Here is a 25,448-nt window from a genome sequence, read left to right as displayed (position 1 = left end):
GCCCTGTTAGATTTCCACCTTTGAATAAGTCAAAAAGTGGCAGATGATTTGTCATATGCAAGGGATGTCAGCAAATTATATCTCTGAAATGTTTGAGAGACAAAACAACTGCTAAAGCTTCCCAATGAGTGACACTATAGTTACGTTCAGCAGCATTTATGGCACAATTAGCATACGCTGTTACACTTTTCCTCTTTGCATGATCAACTTGAATTAATACTGTGCCTAGGCCTACACCAGATGCGTCAGTGAAGAGGAGGTAAGGCTTAATATATTCAGGAAATGCCTAGACTGGAGCATTAATGAGTGCTGTCATCAGTGTTTCAAAAGGTTCATTTTTCTTTAGTTACTTAGCAATAGGGAGTGGCGATCTGTGCCTAACCTTCAATAAATTGCAGGTAATAGCCACTCAGTCCAAGGAAACTCCTTACATTACCACTACTATTTGGTTTTGGGAAGTTAGCAACTACTTGAACTTTCTTATTTGTGGTGTGAATTTCCTCTGCATCAGCCACATGTCCATGAAATGTAATCTCCTTACGCAAGAAGTTGCATTTACTGAGCCTGACATTAAGACCTGTCATTTTGAGGCGATCAAAACTTGCTTTAAAGTTGTGAAATGTTCAGGGACTGATTTACTGACAACAATGATTTCATCTAGGTAAGCAACAAGAGAATGACCAATCATACCACTGAACACATAATGAATTAGCCTCATGACCATTGATGGAGCATTCTGAGGCCAAATTGAAGCCTTTTGAATTGATAGTGGCCGGCACTGAATGCAATAATGGGGGGAGATGACTCTTTTGTTTCTACGTGCCAGTAACCATTAAGTAGATCAAAGGAAGTAAAAACAATATTATTCTCGTCGGGTGATTCCAATACGTCTGTCAAGACTGGCACTGGGAATCGATTGGGTACAGTGACAGAGTTTATTTTATAATAGTCAACTACAGGTCTCAACTCGCCTCCTTACTTTGGGACAAGGAAAAATGGACTATTCGACAAACTGTCCGAGTGATCAGTGACATCTTGTTCAAGCATATCCCAGACAAGGTTATCGGTCACCACACTCAGGCTTTGTGGTAGTCTGTATGCTGGTAGTACAATGGGTCACAAAAGCATCGGTGCACGATATGCGTGAAACATTTTGGACCACAGAACGAAGGTCACTGAAATATTAGTGTCCGACCTACCACACGCTGGCAGCCCTGATGTCGGGAGGCGTCATATATCGCCAACTAGCATTATCCTCTTGCAGACATATAGCAAGTGTTATGTTTATATAAACAAACATTTGTTAACACACAATGAGACGTTGGTTATGTGCAGCAGTTGTTCTAGTGTTTTCGGTAGGCATCGGACCCCCTGTGCACAGATACTTTTGTGACCCACAGTACATTTACTGGCTGAGTACCGGGAACCAATTCAGTGGTATCCTTTAATAGATTTGTCTTTCCCATAGGTTCACCAGGTAGGGTAACAACACCTCTATACGTCTGCAGAAGATCAAGCATTTGTGATTTATGATCAGGGAAATCACCAGCTTCTGCGTCAAACACAATATTTGCTGATAGAATCGTAGTAGAATCCATAGAGTTTTACAATGGCATACGTTCCATGTGCATCATTATCCTTGCCAGTTACAGAGAATATATATTTTTTTTCCTAGATAAACAGGGGAAGGAAAAACAGTTTAAATAAAAAATAATCCATACACCAGATTGCAGGTGTTCTTCATTCATTAAAAATCTGTAACAGTTGGACTTGAACAGCCGTAGGTTGAAATGTCGGGGGAAACTATTCAGGAGAAATGAGTTCCAAGGAGAAATTCTGGGAATAAAAAAGTTCTGACTGGCAGAAGTTTTGCAATAGGGCAGTGTGACAGTCCACTCATGAACACTACCAGACGCCCGGGTAGCTCGGGGGAATGCGTGGAGAGGTGGCACAATGGATGCAACTTCGTCTGAGTATTTGCCATAAAAGTTTCTGTAAAATAATGCAAGGGAGGCAACATTCCATCTTACATGCAGGCGAGGTAGGTCACTTACATTGCTGAGTTATTAATAATTTTTAGAGGTTTGTTCTTAATTTTGTCCAGTTGTTTCAGTGCAGCCTCTCCACATCCACTCCACAAGGGTGAGCAATATTCAAGCTGAAAGCACACATGACTCTTGTAAATTATGGCTAATTGCTTATGAGTGAAAAAGGTACGAAATACAATAATCCAAGTTTCTTTGAAGTGGTTTTAGCCAGTAGTCTAATATGGGAGGTCCAATCGAGAATTTCAATAATTTTAGAGATAGAAAGGAACATTAACTGCACTGAAGGTAATAGAGGAATCAGGCAATAACTGTCTACTATTAAACTGTAATACATCTGGTTTTCCTAGCATTAACTGAGACAATGTTATATTGTCTCTATTCAGCAGTCGTATATAAGTCTTGATTTATGGAGATTGCTGTACTGAGTTGTGAGTTAGAGATAAACTTTGTGAATGGGTGTTTAAGTGTGAAGGAGCTGTGAATTGTTGAGTCATCTGTGTATGAGTGATGGGATTATGGGTGATGCAGAAGATATCATTAATACTAACAGGGTCGGAGTCAGGACTGAGCATTGTTGCATGCCGGCCTTAACCGAATGGAAATTGGAATATACTCCATCTACATTATATAGTAGCTTTCCGTTGCTGAGATATGAGGAAATCAGTTGAACTAAAGATGATAGGTTGTCATAAACTTTAGAAATATTAAGGTATATTGCATGGGTTTCTCCTTATTGATCGACTGACTAATGGATGGCATGAGTCATGTGACTGAGTATATCAACTGTGGACCTTTCGTAGAAAACACAGTATTGTCTGTCACCAATTAAGTTGTTAGATTCAAGATATTCAGCAACGTACTTATTAATAACAACCTAAAATACATAACGAAGAGTCTGTAATCAGAGAGATCTAAAAACTTCCTCTCTTCGGAGTTGGGTGGGTATTGGCTTCTTTCCAAGAAATAGGGAATGAAAAATACGTACGCATAGTCTGAATAATTCAACTAGAACAGGAGCAACTTCTGGGCAACACTTTTTCAAAGCTACTTGAGGAATTCCGTCTGGACCAGAAGATGAGTTGTTTGGTAAACTGTCTAGGATAGATTTCACGTATCTAGTGTGAATTTTTAGTGGTGCAATTTCGGGAAATTGAAATTCAAGTACAGAAGCGATCTGACCGAGGCAGTGGTACTTAGTCTAAGATAATTAACCCTAAAGGAGTAATTTTTCTTTTTCAAGGTGTAATATCTTTAAAACTTTGCTCTGCGATTTTCCTTTTTTTTTTCTTTTTTTTTTTTTAAGACAAGAAAAAAGATTATCATGAGCGGGATCTGGCTACATTCTGGATAAAGCTTGGTAAAGAATGCACCATTCTGTCATAGTGAGCACACAGGATTCTGATGCTTTTTGCAGCTACATACCACTGTGAAGTGGGCTTTTCTGATATGTAAAAAAAAATGGCCAAAAACAAGATGCCTATTTGATATGACATGCGATGCGTATTGCCTCACACTGTGCCACGCGTAGAAAAACTTATTAAAGAAAAGTGTTTCATCCATCAAACTTATAGTCTAACCAAGTGTATGTTCTACTGAAAACACTTAATTTAACTTATTTGAAAACCGAATACTGACTTCTTTCTATAGCTTGTATAATCACCTGGAGAATATATTACCAGTAAAGTACACTTTGTGAGCGCGTGACGAGCGAGCGAGCGTTTGAACATACACAATCAATATAATTTCATCTTGGTGTGGACTTTCAACATTTCTGGTGAAAACAATAACAGAAGAATAACTGAGCTAATTTTTTTTCTTCCTCACATATTCTCTCTTCCTCGTCTTCTCTCTGGATGTGCACATAGCGAGGCACCATAGCGTTTTTCACATGGGTAATGTTCGGTTCTCTGCTCCCGACTTACCGTGTCATCGAAGTGCATCGGAAAATGCTTGGCTATTGATCGAATGATAAAACCCAGAAATGGGGAGATTAGGCTACTCTTGCTGATTTCATCCATAAACATATAAAAAAACGTTCATGTAGAATTATTATCGTTATATCCGATATTTAATTGTTAGAATTCGTGCAAGATAACGTAGTATTACAACAGGATTTTTTTTTCATTTGATTTCATAGTGGAGTATATCAATTGAAGCCCTCGGAACATTCACTTGGAAAGCTGGGATTCCAAGGATTTCTTTGGTCTCATGAGTAAACATATAACCAAAAACAAATTTATTGAATGTATCTACTACCTGCTGAAAGAATCTCTTCTGTATCTCAGGTACTAGAAAAGTTATTAGCCTCTGAAAACCATCACGGTCGGGCCGGATTGTGTCAGGCCGCTCATTTCTCAGCTGAACATAAACTTAGCATCGTTTGCTGTGCTTGCTCGCTCGTAACCAGTACCATTATGTTTCTCTACTGATTCTCCCAGTTAAAGTGGGATGGGGTAGCAACATCCTATCTTGGTGCGCTAAGGGGCAACAGCAGCAAAAAGGATAAGAACCACTGCTCTAAAGTATAATTTCTGGCAAATGTACTGGCCAGGATATTCGCTTTTCCACACGGGTCATTTGCAGTGTTTCCATTTGAAGATTTTAGTGGGGGAATGAGTGATTACTTGTTAAATTTATTACTGAAAGAACTGAGAGTTGTCCAGAGTATTCTATTGTCATTAAGATTATTTAATAGTCTGGATGCTTGATTGTGAAGAAAGTTTAATTTGGCAAGATTTATTATTGCTTTTTCGTGGTTTCTAACAATTTTAAATTGGCTGAGGAATTCGTTTTTTTTACCTTAAGAGTTATATGCTAAGGATTCTTGGGTCGTTGCTCTGGCACACTTGCTGTCAAACAATTTTGGGGAGTCCGATCTTTTAGTAAACTGTTGACTAGGAATGAACTATTCCATACCAACCTGTATTAAGTCATTAATGTAGAACTGCATAGAACTGATGTCAGTGGAGAAGCAAGACTGCCATGGAATATCAGCAGTAAGATAGTTTCTAATTCCATCACAGTCTGCTTTATCAAAGTGCCATCTGGTCACCCTGACTGGTTCAGAACATTACAGAGAATGGTACATCATTATCGCCTACAGGTACACCAGGAAACTACCAATCTTTGTACCACTTTTAAGCTTTGGTGGAGCTTTGGTGACATTTAGTAGGTATAGATAACACAAACCATACTGTAATACCCAACACAAGGCTGACTCATAAGTTAAACCACTCACACAACACGTCTCAGGTAAGGTTAAGGCATCCACTCCTCCTTTCGCACCTACAACACGAACAGACTATTTCGTGAATTCGTGCGGCAACAAAACCGTGCACTTTATTTAGCTGTTTTTTTCATCTATATGTGTTGCAAAATATATCCCCAACTCCTTGAGGTAGATAAGTGAGATGTGAATGAGTCAACCGTTGTCTCACTGCTGGAGAAGGTGTCATGTGATACGGAAACTACATTCTCTATGTTATTCTCTACTGGTGGCTTTGGAGTAGGAGTCACTGTAGACGGTGTCACCAAATTTACCTGTGCATGGACAAGGTGTGGGTAGTCCATGCCTGATACATAGAACCAGTTCACTTTAACACTACCACAAGCAGGTATCAGTTCAACAGAATGTTGAGTCATGGTGTTAGTACCATATAAAACATCTACAGGATACCGAGGTCTGTTTGTGACGTGGAACTCAGCTGTGAAGGGATCTACTAATTCATCAAGCAATGTTTCAAGGGTTACTCTGCCTTTCACGTGAACTTCTGTGTCGTCATCACCACAAAGCCGATTGTGGCTCAAGAATCCAAACCCATTTGGTCTTCTTCCTATTACTGTCAAGAGAAGATTCGGCTATTGAATTCAGAATCTATAAAAAATTATGTATGAGCTCCTTCATAATTACCTAAGACAAAAATCACCTAATTAGGACACAGGACCAATGTAGCGTATGGGGAGCTAATTATTTTGTCATTATGGAGGATTCTTTTGGTTGACTGGTAGATGCAGTCCGTGCTACCGTGTGATAGGAAAGGTGACTTGCCGTTGTACACACTACCGGCTGACCGTGAAGAGATGTACTATGGCATCTGTGACTGCTTTGATTGTCAAATGTCTTATAACAGTGAACTTCTTGATGACCTGAGCGCCGACAATACCAACACAGTTTTAGTCCTACTTTGAGATCTGGCGCGACCAGTTAAGGATCTACCTGTATCTGGTGGCCTAGGTCTTGTACGCAACATGGACGGTGAACATGTTGTGTGAACGTTTTGTTTGTTGATTGGGAGTGAAACGTGTCCTTGATCTTGAGACTGATAAGCAGGCGGGGAGTAGTAACTGAGTGAACTGCTCCAAGTGGCTGTGTGAAAAAGACATCAAGTTTCTCTTCTTCTGTTTAGCCAACAGTGGTAAGTTATCACCGGGAAAAAACTGAATCCATAAAGCAGTGTCCAATTATTATTTGCTAAGGCGATTTAGAAATCTTAGGTAGCTAAACAAGAGTGAAACATTTCCTAAAGATTGGTTGGTTTTGCTCGTAGCGTTAGTTTCCGCTTACTGGCTGTTTCGCAATACTTCAATAAGTTCAGTACCCGTGGCAGCGGCCAGAGTTGCTGCTTCCAGTAGTTTATTTTTCTCGGGAGGGGTGTACTAATCCTGCCGCATATTTTGCAACAGTCCGCTGACACTCAAAAGACAACCACCTTTAGTGTGGATGCAAAAGAACTCTATTAATTTGTTGCAGTATTCATCAAAGGTAGTAAACTTATCTAGAAATTTAGAGCTTACAAAAGAACCTACTCTTGAATTTCTGTTATCCAGTCTGCCTCTCAGGTTATGCAATCTTAGCATGGTCGGCTGTGAGCCTGTTGTTGGTAATTTCAGATTGAACTTCACAAATGAAATCATGAACAGTAATGGCAAACGAAGTGTCTCCCGACATGTGATGGGAAGCTGAGATTAAGGAAGATAATTAAAATACAAAATCTATTTTGATAATATAACTGGGTAATAAGATGACAACATAATAGTATGAATAGAAGCTAGCCGCAGTCCTAATCAGTAAGAGTATATTAAGTCAAGAAAAAGGTTAAAAGGTAAATTAATGAAATAGTGAGAAGAGTTCATGTGGAAATCAATATTAAGGAAGAAAAGGAATCTGGATTAATGTTGAAGTTAGCTAACTGGTCCTGACAGGTGAAGTAAGAACAACAAGAACCGAGGGGCGAGTTGCTGTCACACACACCTGTCCTTGAGTCCTAAACTCAAGCATTGTTATAGACAGACAAAATTATCTTTGTGTGTGTGTGTGTGTGTGTGTGTGTGTGTGTGTGTGTGTGTGTGTGTGTGTGTGTGTGTGTGTGTGTGTGTGTGTGTGTGTGTGTGTGTGTGTGTGGGTGGGTGGGTGTGTGTGGGTGTGTGTGTGTGTGTGTAAAGATAGCCTCAACTCATGAACTCTTTCAATACGATGATGATTTTTTTTTTTTTAGGTTCTCGTAGCTCTCTCAAAACAAATAAGACATCCAGTGACAGCGTCATCATCAAATCATCATCATCATTATGCAGATCTCCTTTGCCACCGGAGGGTTATGTGAGGCAGAGACCAGGGAGCCTGAAGAATCTTGATCGAAAGAGATACTAACCAAAATTTGCCAAGTGAATGGGCCACACTCCCATTCACTCACCACTCAAGCCCGTGGATTCATCGTTCTACTGGCTAAGTACTTATTTTGCACATACAGGAGCTTCACACCCACCTATGCCTGGTGGGGCAGCACGGATGAGTGAGTGGGAGTGCCGGATGGATGGGTGACTGTGACTGTGTGGGCAGGGTGGATGGATGGTGGGTGGGTGGGTGGGTGACCAGGAGGGTGGGATGAGCTTGAGCGTGGGTGGATAGTGGGAAAATAGGTCCAGGGGGAATATATTCTTGGGGAACTGGACCCAAGGAGTAATACATATTCAGTGGTTAAAATGGGACCACGGGGATCTTCTCCCACAGAGGAAGTGACCATCCAGAGTCCCAGGCAATGTTGGTATGTACGATCATAAGGTTTTACCAGGGCAATGCCGGGTATCCTTGCTAGTTTCCATTAAAGCCATCATCACTGTGAGGACCATGCATTATACTCTGCTACCTAAGAAAACATCTCTAGCAGTGGATGGGGTACGAGCAAAAGGATTTAATATGAGCATCATGAACCCCCAAATAATTAAACACTGACGAGCATCCCTATTAAGCCCGGACTCACTTCGTTAGCACCGTAATGCCCTCACTTCGACATCACTCCACCAATCCACCACTTCATCCTCAGATTTTCCTCCTCCTCCACCACCATGCCAGACTTAAGCACCAGCCACCCTCCACCCCTCATTCCATCACCTTTCCTCTGTTCTACCTGTCATCCCTCTATCATCGTCTCTCCTCCACCGCCCTAGCTCCACCACCATTCCACTATTCCAGCAGTACCACCGGCACTTCACAACCACCATTTCATTTCTCTTGCCTCCACCACTCCACCACTATTAGTTTTCAGTACTATCCCTCCACCAATTCTCCATCACTCCAATACTCAAACCTTCATCACCACCGCTGCCAGCAACAAAAATAACAACAACACTATCAACACCACCACCACCACCACCACGAACACTCTACTCGTACCCCCCTCCACCACCACTACCACCACAACCACCAACACCACCACAACCACTCTGCTCGCATCACCACAGGCATCATGAACTGCGACCGTCTGAATATCTAGTCGTAATCTCAAGGACATATGATGCTCTCAGAACCGTTCTCTTGTAAACTTACTGTACTTCTAGGTAAGTCACAGTAATATTCTCCCATATGATATGTGTTTCTATAAATGACGCGTTACTGTTTTCTTGTATGATAGGCAAAGTGGCAAAATAAATGGGCGGCAAAATTTTCTATTGTGGAGTGATGAGCAAAATTTCACGTACAGTCCAGTGCCAACATGGTTTTCTTTCATCCGTATTTCACATTCTTCCTCAAAAGACAGACTGTATCCTTTTCTCTCATACTTTTCAGTTGCTTGTTCATCCTGTTATCGCATAAAAGTAGTTCATGTAACACCTCCCACTGACAAAGGCGGTAGAGAAGCGTCGTTTAGTCGGTTTGTTTCGGCTCAGTTGATGGCCAGGGGTCGTCAGATTGGAGGACAGGTTTAACTAGTAACCAGAGAGATTCATTCATACTAAATTATTAAGGCTCGTCGAACTTCATGTAACCACAACTATATTTTGGAATTGTAAGAGTGAGCCAGTTTCTTCAGACGAATGTAAACCGACCCTAGAACACCCAAACCCCGCGGCTGGCATCTGCGCGAGAGGTGGACCAGGAGGCCTAATGTGAGAGTACAAGTAGGTAGCACATTGTCGAGGTTAGTGGAAGAAGTTTGCCAACAAATGGAGAAGCTATTTATTGGTTGCTTCCTTTTGTGCATGTTAAGGCACTACAATATTAAGACACACCGATGCAAGTTTCTCACCGATGCAAGTTTCTTAATTGTTCAAAATCATATGAAGACTTTAAAAATAAATCTATGGTCGCTTCACAACGACGAAATCTTAATGGGTTTACCCACAACTTTACTTTGGTAGAATGGACGTGGCATTTATAATTACCGGTATATCATGTGATGCGACAGAAATTGTTACTCATAGGAAAAATTATAAGTTTCAGTTTCATATCTAGTACATTGGTAATTCAAATTTTTATCTCATTCTAATCCTGAAAGCAATAACAGCATAGAAGGTCTGAGGAAGCGATTTCGAGAACTGAACTTTTCATCTCGATATTCTGACGAAACTAACTTTTTTTTTGCAATCAGATGTTTCCGGTAACGTCTGCCACCTGGAGAATGTCTGGTAAGGTCCTCTGAAAGTGACTGCTGGGAACTTGGTTATAAAAGAAAAAAAGGGGGAGGGAGAAGAATGTAGAAAAACTAGGAAACCGGAAGAGATAAGTTAGAAAGTCTGAAGAATAGTTGAAGATGAAGGCAAGATTCCCCAACCACTTTATTTCAACGGAGGGATATCTTTTATTTACTTTTCCTTTTTTTTTTTCTTACCTTGAATTTTGGTATTTTTTTACTTCTTACACTATCCTTCTTGACAGTTCGTGGTCTTGTGATGTTACTTTCTGGCAATTCGCTCTGCCAATGACGATGGTTATTTCCATGGCAGAACTAGTGTGGTGATTGACTGTCATTTCAGGCTTATTTACAAGTCATGAACTAGGTGGAAAAAGCGGACGTGGTTGGCTATATTTATATTAGGAACAGAGTTTGGTAGGTTACAAAAATTAATGCAAACAATCTTGGCTTCCATACGCCATATCTCTTGTGCATTATTTGATAGTTACACAAGACCGCCAGCCAGCACTTTTTTTTTTTTTATGTGACCGACTCTGGGCATAGGCTTCACAGCCTGCTTTCAAGGCCCAGTAGTCCTCCTACGTACCGTACACCTCTACATGTCACCACTTCGGTGCTAACACCCACCGTACATACTGAATACATGCCAGGGCTGTCTCATACAGGACTGGTGTATTGGAATTAGCGGGGGTATTTTTACAACATATCGGCGGGTCTCCTGGTAGATCAGTAAAGTCTGATATTTATGAAATTCAAATACTTAAACTGTTCCCTGCCCCAGCGGGATTTGAACCCGGGTCCGTTAGGACTGCAGGCCAACTCTCTACCGATTGAGCCACCGCCTCCCCCCCAAATGCTACCACTGAACCACCCGCCACTCACTACACCCTCCATCCCCAACGATGACAGCCCAATTTTCCACCAGTCAAGAAACCTCAACACACCTACAGGAAGGAGATCAAGAAAACATCTCCAGGGAAGAAATAGGTCGACCCATCACGACTACCTGCACGTCCGCTCCCCGCCACTTTAACCCCATGCATCAGGCCATGTGTGGTTCTGTTAGTCGAGGTATTTTTACCATTAGTATAGGTCTAGCTATTTGCCTCTGTAGGATTTAGTATAGGTTAACGATTTGTCTGTTAGGTGATTAGTTTTAGGGTCTTTAGATTAGGTATTTATGTTTATGAATAATGTAAGGTCAAAAAATATAAAAATAAAAAAAAATAATAAAAATAAAAATACAAAAAAACAAATAAAATAAAAATTAGCATATATATATATATATATATATATATATATATATATATATATATATATATATATATATATATATATATATATATATATATATATATATATATATATATATATGTACGTGTGCATGAAAGTGTGTCTGTCTATATGCATGGAAGTGTGTGTGTGTGTGAATATATATATATATATATATATATATATATATATATATATATATATATATATATATATATATATATATATATATATATATATAATGTTTATATGTATATACATATATTTATACGGCCTCAATGACCAGGGGCTTTCGCCCCAATGGTCGATAGCCCAGAAAAAAAAAAAAAAACGTGTTGGTTTACTCTTGCTGCGGTGCTGAAGAGGGATGCCTTCATGCGGTGGCACCAGTATAACTGGGTGGTGAAGCTACCTGGTCATGCAAACATTCCTCAACTCCCTCCCTATCCACAGCAGGAGGATGGTGGATTGCTGGACTAGGGCAGCTTCAGCCTGCAGTCCACAGGATTCACGTTTCAGATGAACCTGGGGCTACTGCTGCTACTACTACTACTACTATTACTACTACTACTACTACTACTACCTCTACTGCTGCTGCTGCTGTTGCTGCTGCTGCTGATGATGATGATATTGGTCTTGGTACTACTAAAATTAATACTAATACTCTTGCATACTTCAGGCAATTTTTTTCTTTTTTTCACAATGGAGACCTTTAGTGACTATGCGATTTTTGACAGCTGCTTCTAACTCTCGTAGCTGGCAAGTCTCTCCCAAACTGAGTGAAGCCGATGGTCACTGGAATGAAATATAGAAACACCTTTGTCTGCACGCATACTGCCTTCTAAGTTGCTGTCTGTTAAATCAAGTACACCTGCGCCTTTCATAGCTCACCTGCAAGTCTGTTGTTTTCATCTAACAGTGATGTCTAACCCCTTTCAGCTTAGTTGATGGCCAAGTGTAGTCAGGCTGGAGGAGTGATTTGTAACCTCATAACTAAAGCTCATCTAATATTAGGTAACCGCGAGTTAGAATTCAGCTTGTGAGAGTGGCCCAGTTCCCTCTGATGAAGGTAAATAGTATATAATTGCCAATCTGTTGTGCAGCTGTTTTTCCTTTATTCCCCTGCCCTCCCTACATGGGCTAATCCCCGTCATCCACTCCTTCTGTATATGAGGAATATGTATGTATTTCTGCGTAAACCTATATGTGCTCCTTCCATAGGTATTCTTAACCCCTTCTGCCTTAGTACTGAACGTGTCCATTTTATCATTGCTGCTGCCAGAAGATTATATACACATTAAGAGAGCATCCCGGTAGTGATGGGGTGAATGAAGACTATGGCTATGCCCTCCAACTTTGAATAATTCTCCCCTAAGCTGAATATACCCTCCGGAACTACTAAGTACAAGAAGAAGCACGCCATTATGTTAAAAACGTTAAGTAATCTTAATTTTTTCCCCGTTTGTGCCTCAGCGTAATTCCGATGAAATAAAAAATAATACAGTTTACCGTGAGTGTAATAAGAAGTACGCCGTTGTGTTATTTTCATTTTTAGTTCATTTATGTTCCAAAGTGACTTTCGGTGAAATAAAAATAAACCAATTTACCGTGTGTTACGTCCATTTTGCAGCCCTGCCCTGACAATCTCACACGACAATCAGACCAACTCTGACCTGATCCTCTCAACCGGGCGACAAGACGGGTGAGAGGGAAGAAAACAATGGAGAGAAAGATTGAGAGTGGGAGGACATGAGAGCGGCGTGTGAGGGGGTAACTGAAAGTGGATAGTTTTGTGGACAAAGAGAGGATGACGTCCACTGTGACACCACCAAAAAATGAACATGGCCTTCTGTCGAAAGACCGGCTATGTACAGCGATGAGCAAAAGTTCGCCGACAGTCCTTCTACTGCCATTGTTTCCTTCCTTCTATATTTCGTATCTTTCACAGCACAACAGCGAACATACTTCTATTTCATGTATTTCATACTATCATCACATAATAATAGTTCATGTAGCACCTTCCATTGCCACGGCGGGGAAAGTAGTGTCTGCAAACTTTGCTCTTGGCTGTAGGTAATAGTCACCTAGACTTTTGTTCAGTCCATCTTGATACTTGCGAAATAATGACAGTGAATTACAAGTGACCAGAACGTTTGAGTGTGAAGATACAAAATTATCATTCTGAATTACAATTGTTAGTCAAACGTTTCAGCCAGCCCTTTAAAATATTATCTCTCACTTGAACTCGTGAAGATACCTCATATCAGCGTTGTTCTGACGTAGATGACGATTAGATATTAACCACTTGGAGTGCCATGCCATATCGTCAGTGAAGAATGTGTGCGGTCCATTTGATCATACTGGAATCACCTGTCTGGTTATACAAAAGTCCCGTGACAACTTTCCTATCCCGCAAAAGGAGGATGGTAGACTGCGGGAGAAGGCCAACTTTTAGCCTGCAGCCACCAGATTCGTGTTTCAAGTTTACCTGAAGCGGCTGCTGCTGCTGCTGCTGCTACAGTGACGTGCGAAAGTAATAATCTTTCTCCATACAGATATTATGATACTTTGTCCATCCCTCCTCCATCCAGTTCTTTTTCCCCCCATCAGGAGCATAAGTACCCGGGGCTAAGCAATTCAGTCCTGAAATTTAAGGTGTGAAAGACCAGCCTCAGTGGCCCCTGGGTGGCACTATATGGGCAATTAACCCCAGCCAACCATCAGATGCAAGCCCATGCGAGTAAGAACAGCGAAGCGTATATTTTGCTAGGCTAGCTTAAATTCAGATTGCAACATTTCTGTAAGACATGGAACTAAACATCAAATTTTTTTTAAGAACAAGTACACGGAGATCCATATATTACACTCCTCTAGCACACAGCCAAGCGATTTCTGTGTGTTGGAGGGACGGCTCATTCAGCGTCATCAATGCCTGTCTTTTATCATTCACTAGCAGGGGTACCCGGTGTTGCCCAGGCCAAAAAGGCGAACACACTAATCCTATTTGTTCTAGTTCAATCTTTCTTTCTACTCCAGAAAGACCATGTACCTCTTATGCTTTTGAAGAAGGATTATAAGAGGTCCAGGACCTTTCTATTTCAGCTTTCACAGACTAACGCACAGTATTTGTGCACACTTGTTTACTGTTACCGGTGACCTCAAGTGACCTCGGAGGTCAACCTCACATAGCCTATGTCCGGACTGGAGGCCATGTGAGTCTCCATGCCGAAAATTGGGCTGCTGGGTCCAGTCGTTCGACCGTGTATTACAGGTGACCTCAAATGACCGCCCACCAGTGACCTCAAATGGCCTCGGAGGTCAACCTCACATAGCCTTTGGTCATGTGAGTCTCCATGCAAAAAATTGGGCCACAGAGGCACCCGGCGTTGCCCTGACCAAAAAGGCGAACACTCTGCCGGTGACCTCAAATGACCCAGATCTGAATTTTTACCCCCTTAAAACCATCCTTGGGTCACCCTGATTCCGAATATATATATGGGCCTGGGGGTCTCTGGCCTCTGGTTTGGGAGTGATTGAAGTACAAACAAACAAACTAACTAACGACGCGGCTCTTTTATATACATAGATTCCTTTCCTGCTCCCATTGCCAGGCCCACATCAGCAGACTGAGCCGTCTCCGCAACACATAAGATACCGCCAAGTAAGTGTCTAGTGGAGTGATATTTACGGACCATTCTGTATAAACATAGGAAATCAAAGTTAGTGGTGTGTATTATATCAGCTATCCTGATGATGATGATGATGAGAGAGAGAGAGAGAGAGAGAGAGAGAGGGAGGGAGAGAGAGAGAGAGACGATATTTTTTTTCTGAATCACATGGTACTTGTCATAGTAACCGATAAATACATAAATAAAGGGTCATAAACACAGGTGAGAACACTCTGTCAAGCTATAATAAAATGACAGAAAACGATAATAGGACGGCAATAAATACACACGTTAACATGAATTACAGTGGTTTATTTAAAACATAACCACAAAAAGTGACTGTAGAGAAACACTGATACACACTGATACACATTTCCTAAAGTAAAAATAATGTAAGTTTCTAAGACGGGCACATGTACAGTCTCCTGCAAAAGTTCTGGTCCTCCTCTTGATCTTCAGTAAATTAGAGCATCATATTAGTTTGCCGTTGCATGTAATCTATTGGGCTAGACAAAGAGTACCTTTTAATTAGTCCTTTTAACAACAAGCATATACTCTTATGAGCTAATGATGCAATTGTACATTTGATTAAAAAAAAAAAAAAAAAAAAAAAAGCTTATCCCTACACTTTGCTGTCTGTATGTTTTGAAACAATGGATGAAACGGTTCAATATCTTCTCGAATCATTTCTCATATATGTGTATGCTTGCTGTTTGTATCAGTTATAAAGCATAAAGGTTATACAGCATGTGAAACAAACTCTCATTCAAACCTATTTACCCTAAGAAGATAGCGACCAGCAGCAAGGCTCATTGTGATATCATCGATCACCTTTGGAAGGGTCTCTCTCTCTCTCTCTCTCTCTCTCTCTCTCTCTCTCTCTCATCTCAGATCAGATCAGATCAACCTCCAGACAGCCTCCCATGTTTATGGACTTGAATGGGTAACCTGACTCAGCAAGCAAAACTTTAACAGCAGGCTTGATCTTGGCCCTTCCTCCCTTACTGCGTAGCCCACGCCCGGTCACGAGGTAGCATTTGGGGTACCTTCCTTTGTTCTGAGCTAGAAAATTTTCGGCTTCCTTGACTGCATCCTCCACATTCATGCGATGGAGGTCGAGTGTAGGCGCGCCTCTTGCCCGCCTGTTTTGACTGATAGAAGGACGATGAACAGTGATAAAGTAGAGCAAAGTAAAATTCAAATCTCCCATTGCATAAAATTATAAACGCAGGCACATTGCTTTCCTGGTGGCATTACTCTACTCATTTTTTTCTAGCCTGGCCCAAAATTGTCAGCTTTCCTTCTTGAATGCTGAGATGCAAGAAAATATTAACACTAGAAAACTGTGCTGGTCATGAAGAAGTGGTATGGAAAGGATATAGAGCCGCAGTATTATTATTTTCTGTTATTGATCAACATGAAATAAACTGTAAAATCTGGGCCACGTTAAGGTGAAATAACTGTTATACACTTATGCCTGGTATAATTCAGTAGAGCACAGTTTTTTAATAAGAGACTGCAGAGAGTTTATACCATACAAAACGTTACCTATCCACGAACCTGTATCTAGTCCAGCAGAACAGGAGGATCATGACAAACACCGCAAGGATCAACGCAATAACTGCAAGAGAACAGGAATAATGGAAAAGACAGCTATATCGTGTGTGTGTGTGTGTGTGTGTGTGTGTGTGTGTGTGTGTGTGTGTGTGTGAGAGAGAGAGAGAGAGAGAGAGAGAGAGAGAGAGAGAGCGCAAAGTAATCTTGTTTTTCTTGCTGTGGAATATATTAATTATAAACATCCCGTAAAAGACTGCACACAATCCTAATGTACAAAACGATATTAAGACTTGTTTAACCTGATATGAGTCTCTACAATCTGAGGTTTAATCGTACTCTTTCCTTATCTCATCTAAATTTCTTATCGAAGTATTAACCCATTCAGAACGTTGACCTCATTCATTCTTTACCCCTAAAAGATTTTAGCCAATCAGGAGGAAATCTCTTGTCCTGAAGCGAGTAACAAGTTTCTTTTATGCTTTTCATTTATCATGAGCTGGATAAATATGTCTGGGGGCAGTAAGATGAAACTGGAAACCATTTTATCGTATTAATGTGTTATCCCACTCCCAGTGCCATGCCATACTCTATCCAGTTTATTCTTACTGTTTCTGAGTCTAAAATTCTTCTCCTTCTAAATCATAATCTGCTCAGTCACACATGTCGATCCAGTTTTCTTCTGCTAAGCATGTATTTATCTGCGCAATTTTTCCCCATGCATTTAGCCTAGCTCTGTTTATTAAACCCAAATTTACTCAGCATTCTTTCAGTAATTGCAAGTCTTAATAAATGTCAGGACTCTAAAATATCATAACACAAAACATAATTGCTAGTAACGTATATATGTAATACAGAGGTTAGATGAAAGTCATGCCTAGGGCTGCAGGAAGTGACGTTCACACATTCTCAATTAGGAATGTCACACACAGCAAGGTGTGACGCCTGAATGGAAAGCCCTCAGGCTCGGAAGATTCCACACAACCATGCCTTACACGTAACACAACCAGTCATATACAGGGGAAATGGGAGAGACAAGGCAGAAAGGGGTTAGGAGAGATAGAGAAGGCGAGGAGAGGAGCGCATGGGTTAGCCAGTAGCTCTCGCCTCATTACGAACTTGTGAGACTCACTCACTACTCAGTATTACTCTTGAGATATTCCCTTTCAAGAAAATAAACTGCAATCAAACCCCAGATTCATTTTTATCTTTCTCCTGCCATCTATGACAAGTACAACAAACATTCTCTCCTTTCCTAAAATTCCTACAAATCAACGCACCGTTACAATAGCTCGGCAGCAACTATGATTTATTATCTTTACAATTACCATATATTATATATGGTGGCAGCAGTGGGATTCGAACCCACACCTCCATAGAGACTGGTGGAACACATTTCGTAATTGTAAAGATAATAATTGTATTCGTCGCCGAGCTATTGTAACAGTGTGTTGATTTGCTGGGATTTTACGAAAGAAGAGAATGTTTGTTGTACTTATCGTAGATGGCAGGAGAAAAATAAAGATGAGTTTAGAGTTTGACTGCAGTTTATTTTCTTGAAAGGGAATATCTCAAGAGTAATACTGAGTAGTGAGTGAGTCTCACAAGTTCGCAATGAGGTGAGAGCTACTGGCTAATCTGCGTGCTCCTCTCCTCATCGTCTCTATTCTCTCCTAACCCCTTTCTGCCCTGTCTCTCCTGTTTTTCCTGTATATGACTGGTTGTGTCACGTGTAAGGCATGGTTGTGTGGAACCTTCCCAAGCCTGGGGACTTTCCAATCAGGCGTCACACCTTGCTGTGTGTGACATTCCTAACTGAGAATGTGCGAACGCCACTTCCTCTAGCCCTAGGCATGACTTTCATCTAATCTCTATATTATATATATACGTTACTAGCTATTATGTATTGTGTTATGATTTTAGAGTCCTGACATATACTTATTCCAAATTACTTAATATGTTTAAGCTGAAATCCTTCTTGGTCCAACTTTCGAATTTCAGTCTATCTTAATTTTAAGTTTTCCAAGTGTTAATCCTATTTACGATGTCTTAATCATACCAGTGACATTTCAAGTCTTACTCCTATTCACGATAAATCTTCATTCTATCTATTCCACGTATTTTGTGTTCAGTCTCAAACTGACTCACTTCAAGCATGACACACGTGAAAAGAAAATCCTGGTCAGACGAATCCATACCAGGCTCAAGTCTTACGTATTCTACATTTGTATTTCATATCTGCTCCAATGTATTCCATAACTGTAATCCATATCTTTTCCAATGTTTTCCATATGCTAATAAATGCAAGTGTTATTCGTAAACAAAAACATGGAAAAGCACAAAAATCTGAGCTTTACCTATTATCCGCAACAGATAATCGTAATCGTGACCCATGGTGCTGGTTGGAGGGGACTAGATGTACGCGAATCAGCAGCTTCTGGTGTGGAAGTAAATGAATCAGCAGCGTCTGGTGTGGGAGTAAATGAATCTGCAACGTCTGGTGTGGGAGTCAGTAAATCAGCAGCTTCTGGTGTGGAAGTCTGTGGATCAAAAATTTCAGGATTGAGGGATGTCTCTTTTTATGCTTGTTAGGCCTGCACATCATGAATGTATTTCATTCAGTCTGCTATCAGACAGTTTAGAAAAGTTTATGGCATCATTAGTGGGAACAACAACAATAACAAATACAAAAACAAGAAAGAGAAAAACAACTGGTTTGACCTACAATCGGTCTATGGGCAAAAAATTTTACTTTTCCCTGTGACCTTGGCTTCAGTCCTAGTGTTCTTAAAATCGTATTACTCCATCCTGGGCCAGCCGTCAACCCTCTGTCAAGCTTGTTCCACATCGGATCAGAACCATTTGTGTTGACCTTGCTCTGTGACATTGACCTTTGACCCACAATTCTCAAAACCAAGTTGCTTCATGCTCGACTTACCCTGAATCATTCCACCAAGTTGGGTCAAAATCGGATGAAAAGTTTTGAATTGTGCAACCGAACCATGGACCTTGCTCTCTGAGCTCGACCTTTGATCGATTGTTGCTAACACTGAAGTACTTGACCCCTGCCTGGCCCTATTCCTGACACCAGTTTGCCTTAAATCAGATAAAAACTGGTTTATACTTTCCATTGCCTAAGAACTTGGACCTATTTTTCCCAGCAACGATAAGTCAGTCCCTTGGCTTACACACAGTCCTTCCACCAAGACTGGTCAAAGCAGATCAGTATTGTCCAAATTATACTGGCCGCACTTCACACACACACACACACACACACACACACACACACACATGCATAATCAATACTTAGAAACCCCAGGCACTGATATTTTGTTTCCAGTCAAATACGCTGAACGGTACATATTTTTAAATTTGATATAAATTGCAAGAAACACTCATAGATCATAACATTCGCAGTCATTATACCATAAATAAAATCTGAGAAATATATGACTGCATGCGCTTAAAAAAAAAAAAATGATTAAATGAAAAGGATAGCCTGTGTTCAGCTAATATACGACGCCTCCCTCCACCACTGCAAGTACTCAATCATTAAATCCTCGTGACTCTTGGACGGGATAAGGACCTGGGATGGGATTTTAGGGCATAATTTACTCTCGATTCTCTGTCGTAACTTAGCTTTCTTTTTACAGGTAGAACAAGAAACGGGGGAAACTTATACTCTCCCCATTTTTTGTACCACCTGTAATATGAAAAAACTACGATATTTTCCTCTCAGCTGGTGATTCGTTTTTGCAGAAAGGGCGAGAGACATGGGAAGGTTATACGGGTACACACTGCCTACCTCACATCCTGCATACTACAACACGGTAAATGCACACTCACTACCTGCTTCGTTGCTTACCGCTGGGTGACTGCCAACTAGGGTGTGTGCGCGAGAGGGAAACGGAGGAGTGACAAGACAGATATCAGTCATTATCTCACAACCTGACTGATAAAATTGGTAGCGTCAGTAACCTTCAATCACGTACACTACAAGTCGGGACAGTAGCCTTGTTCAGTACGTACCTATACTTGCGATTAGATAAATTGGAATATTCACTGCAATTTCTCTTACATGAAATCCACATATACTCTGGGAAATGAGGTGTTTAAAAACATAACTGAAGGTAATGATTTTATTATTATTATTATTATTATTATTATTATTATTATTATTATTATTACTACTACTACTACTACTACTAGTAATGCTGCTGCTCTTACTGTTACTACAAGTACTACTACTACTACTACTACTAGTAATGCTGCTGCTCTTACTATTACTACAAGTACTACTACTACAACTACTACTACTACTACTACTACTACTACTACTACTACTACATGTGAGTTCTACAACCACCACTCCAACACCATTACACAACCACCACCAACACCTCTACTACTTCCTTTCCATCTTCATTCACCACCACCACCACTACCACCATCACCACCACCATCACCACCACAATCATCACAACCACGAACACCACGGCCATTACAACCACCACTACCACCATCCCCTCTCACCACCACCATCACGATGCCCTGTCTTGAAGGGTCACATTACGTCTCATGTATAAAACAGCTTCGCAGAGGTTAGTTGTGCTAAGCCGACCCCGAGTAGGCTTTAACCTCTCTCAATTACTGACGTTGTATAGGGGTTTTATTCACTCCTTATGGTGGAGATTTCATGTATGTTAGGTGTTCCCATTCACTGCACTTCTAAATCGTGTGAAATTATGGGCTTCTTGGTCACATTAACTCTACTCAACCTCTGATTTATTTTTTTTATTTTACTTCACCGTATTATTAATTCATAAAAGTGCGAGTTTTTTGTAGTTTTTACGTTTTTCTTGTTTTAGTTCTGAGTTCCTCCTTATAGTTTTTGTTGTTGGCTCTGTTCTGGGTTACATGAATCGGTTTTTTTTATTGCACAGCTATTTTTTTCTTTTTTTTCTTAGATGTTCGAGAGCATAAGACCTTTGTTGGTGCGCTGCCATATATGTTACTCACTCACTCGCGGCGGTGTTCATATGAGAGGAAGGCAGAGGCAACGTCAAGGATGCTGCTGAAGTAAATGGAAAGGGAATCGTTCAGTGGTTCAGGATATCCGTCATGGTCTTCACCGGGAAAGGTACCGTCAGTGGGGGATATTTGTTACCCCTCTCCCCCCCTCCCCGAGAACTCCCGACAAACTTTTTTTTCCCTACTGTAATTGAAACTTGTAGAGAGCTTTGTAGTATATGTGCAGTATCAGTAATGTGCATGTGATTTAACGGTGATTGAGAAAAATGTTAAGGAAAGCATATTGGAAAATGTCAACAAAGGAAGATGGATAGGAGTTGGGTCCAGTTTAGCAGAATGGCATCCACAGGTCTCTTTATCACAAGTTTTCTTTTAGCCTGGGTAGTACTGCTCTCTTCGACGTAACCATGTCGGAACAATAACTACGAGAAGAACATATTGTAGAGATGAGAGAGCAATGGATATGAAGCGAAACAGTGGTTGTGAAGGAGGGTGGAAGTGAGTGATGCTGTGAATCACCCACACACACACGTAACGAAAAGGATGTAAAACTTTTTTTTTTTTTTTTTAATAGAGCGACAACAGAAATATAAACAGAAATCAATTGGTATGGAGGTGGATATATTTCTCTAACGTAACATTTTTCCTTTATCTAATTCGACAGTCGACGCACTGACTATCTGGCAGGTGTATGTGAAGCACGTATATGAGGACAAAAAGAGTAAAGATGTATTACAGTATAGAGATGTGAGTCCATGAGGGTCGTGATACAAGGCGTCGCTAAAATAGGGAGAAAACCACCCAACATCCAAAAACCTAAGGGAGTGACTAGCTGAAAAGGCCGCTTGAGGAAATGCTTCCATTGTGACTTGGTAAAAACATAACCGCCTTACAGGAAGAGCATGGTAAGAAAATATGTAACTGCTAAAATACACATATCCTCCTCTGATTACCCCACTCCTTAGGGATATGCATTCCATGAACAGCCAAAGTGTGGAAACTGTTGAATATGTAAATGACTGTGAGACAAAAGGTCGTATGATTAAGCCTTAAATTGCAAAGCGAGATGAAAAAAAAAAATACGGTCATATATGGAACGCCTGTGGATTATATACGTATTGTCAGCCTGCGTCCCAAACTGCACTATGCATTCAGCAACTACTAGGAAGGCTAAATACGCTCCATCGTTGTCAAGTTATTAGAAAACCATCATCGAAATTTGGGGGTCTGGATTCCACTCCTCGATTTCAGGTTTACGCATACAACCATCAACCTGCTTATTATGGCTACATTTTATATAAGTTATTCTCACTTCTACACTACTTTAACCTGTCCTAAAATTGCCTTCCCTCTATCCTGAATGCTGAGTTGTAAATGAACACTATCATATGATGATAGTCACGAAGATTGCCACGAAAAGTAGGTAGAGTCGAAGCATTGTCTTTATCCGCCACTGAGCTACGTGATATAAGCTGCAAAAAGACGAAAATCTGGACCAAGTTAAAATGATAATGGTACAGATGGTGAATTTACTCAGTTTAGGTGAGACCTTTAAACTGCAGGGCTCAGACCAGGGCTACATTAATGCCTTCAGCAAGAGAGGCTTTCCCTTAATCGTATAAACTGTATTAACAGTAGGTTCAGGCCACTGGGTATATCAACAAGACCAACATTATTCTTTTTATCAGAACGTGCGTGGACATTTTCGTGTGTCTTTTTTTCATCATGGATATGGGCACATCTATGAATCACGCGTAACCAGGTGGTAGATACAATAGACAGATAGATACATAATAGGCAGACTGACAGGTGGGCAGACAGACAGGCAGACATATAGACAAATAAGTTGAGAGGCTTTGAGAATTTATACTAGTCTGCAAAACAAGAACCAGCGAAACAAGAGCCGATTTCCAGATCAGAATTCGGTAAAAAGAAAAAATAAAATAAATAAATATTGAGACTCGCCTGTGATTACATTTTGAAACACGGGACGAAGAGCTTTGAAATACTGTAACTACTGACTCGCACCCAGGAAATGGTCTATCTATCTATCTATATACCTAGGCTGCTTCCCCCAAGGAAAGGGAGGTAGCCGAGACAGGTACACGTAGGAAAATAAATGTCACGTGGGAATCGAGAAGTCGAGATAGATAACTATAAAATATCGTGGAAGAGACGGGCACAAAGTATCGCGAATCATGGAGAAGATAGGAAAATTTTTGTTCAGCAGTGGACATCAGACTGCCAATGGTGATGATGATGGTGATGAATCTTTATCGTGGACTTTGTATTTTCCCATCTAAGACTAAGATAAGGTAGGCTCCAGAAACCAAGGAAATATAAATTATGGACACAGAATTATCACCAGCGTGCTCAGCGCAGTGGGCCAGAAATTAATTCACACATCGTTAACATAAATGCCCAAATCCTACAGTAGCTCCAGCTTACACGTGAAACCATAGCGACATTTATTTATTTGTTTTTCTATTATGTTTATTTAAATTTGTTTCATTTTACATACCAAATAGTCAACCAGTCTTGTCAGGTTTAACACACACACACACACACACACACACACACACACACACACACACACACACACACATATACACACGTAAAAGGAGTGTCAACCCCTGGCATATCCTCCTGTGTTGCAGGTTCAGTCATATTATTTAGGTCTACCCTGCATCAATTACTTATTTCCTATTCCCACTGCCACACCCACTCCCATGACAGCAGATTGAGCCGTACCCGTCACACATGATAACCTCCAGGTTACTTTCTAGGGGAGCTATGTACGAACCACATTGTCTATTTAAGAATTGGGCGGCAGCGTTTTCTTTGGTTTCTTGGGCTCCTTAGCTATTCACCTTGGCGACGTGTTTTGCATGTCACACCTTAATCTGTTCCCTTTTATTCCATTCTTACTACCTTCATACGAGCTACTCAATGCAGGAGAAGCCAGCTGAAAGTCTGTGTGCAAAATTCCCGTCCCATATGACTTGTAAAATTTTCCTGCTTGAGGAACACCCAAACCTCTCTTCTCAGTTACTGAACCAATTGTGGCATGTCGCACAGTTTGAAATGTCATGAAAACTGCCTTACAATGGTACTAGACTTTCCCCCAATACACTTTCCCCTAGAGAGCCAAATATATACGTAAAACGTAAAAAATAAAAAAAATGCTAGGCAATAACAGAGCACCAATACTAATTTCTTTATTTGCTATATGGCCAAACAAGGTGAGTTGTACATTTTTTTTACTGTCAAAAAAATTGCCCTCCAGTGGTATCAGTCATCGCTCTTCCTAAAAAAAAGGGGAGGGGGTGGCAAAATGTTGCTGAAAAGAGCAAAAAAAAAAAAAATAATAATACTCATTCGGACACGTTCAACACCTGTGGTACCGACGCTTACTTTATTAGTCTCAAAAAATAATAAGTCAATGAATAAATGAAAAGGTTTGGGTGCTGCCTGATAAGCACTTTGGCTATCTGTGGCTGTTTCAGCGATGCGGTGGCGAATTTTAAAAAAAAGACATCAACTATCACAGCAACAACCACACCAACCACACTACTCTGCCACCAGCCACGGTACCCTCCGCATCCACCAGCAATCCACCTTGAATATCAGCCACAATGTTCATCAGTAGCCACCACTTCCACAACCACCAGCAACCACAACATTCCCTCTCATCACTACTAACACCCACAAACTCCATCATCATCATCACCATCACCACCACCACCACGGGCAGCAAATATTTTCGTTGGCTCTTCCCAACATTACGTAGTTCTTCACACAGCATCCATCACCAGCTGTTACCATCATCACCAACAGCAGCAACAGCATTCTATCAACAACCACACCCACATCGGCACCATCTGTCACCAAGCAAAGTACTCTATACCATCAGCAGCCACAGTCCCTCCCCCTCCACACCACCACCACCACCATCACTACATTAT

This window comes from Coenobita brevimanus, chromosome 107 (genome assembly GCF_032717465.1).
Source record: "Coenobita brevimanus isolate Jiangsu-jjx chromosome 107, ASM3271746v2, whole genome shotgun sequence".
In the NCBI taxonomy this organism is placed as follows: Eukaryota; Metazoa; Arthropoda; class Malacostraca; order Decapoda; family Coenobitidae; genus Coenobita; species Coenobita brevimanus.
Note: the sequence above shows the minus strand (reverse complement) of the source record.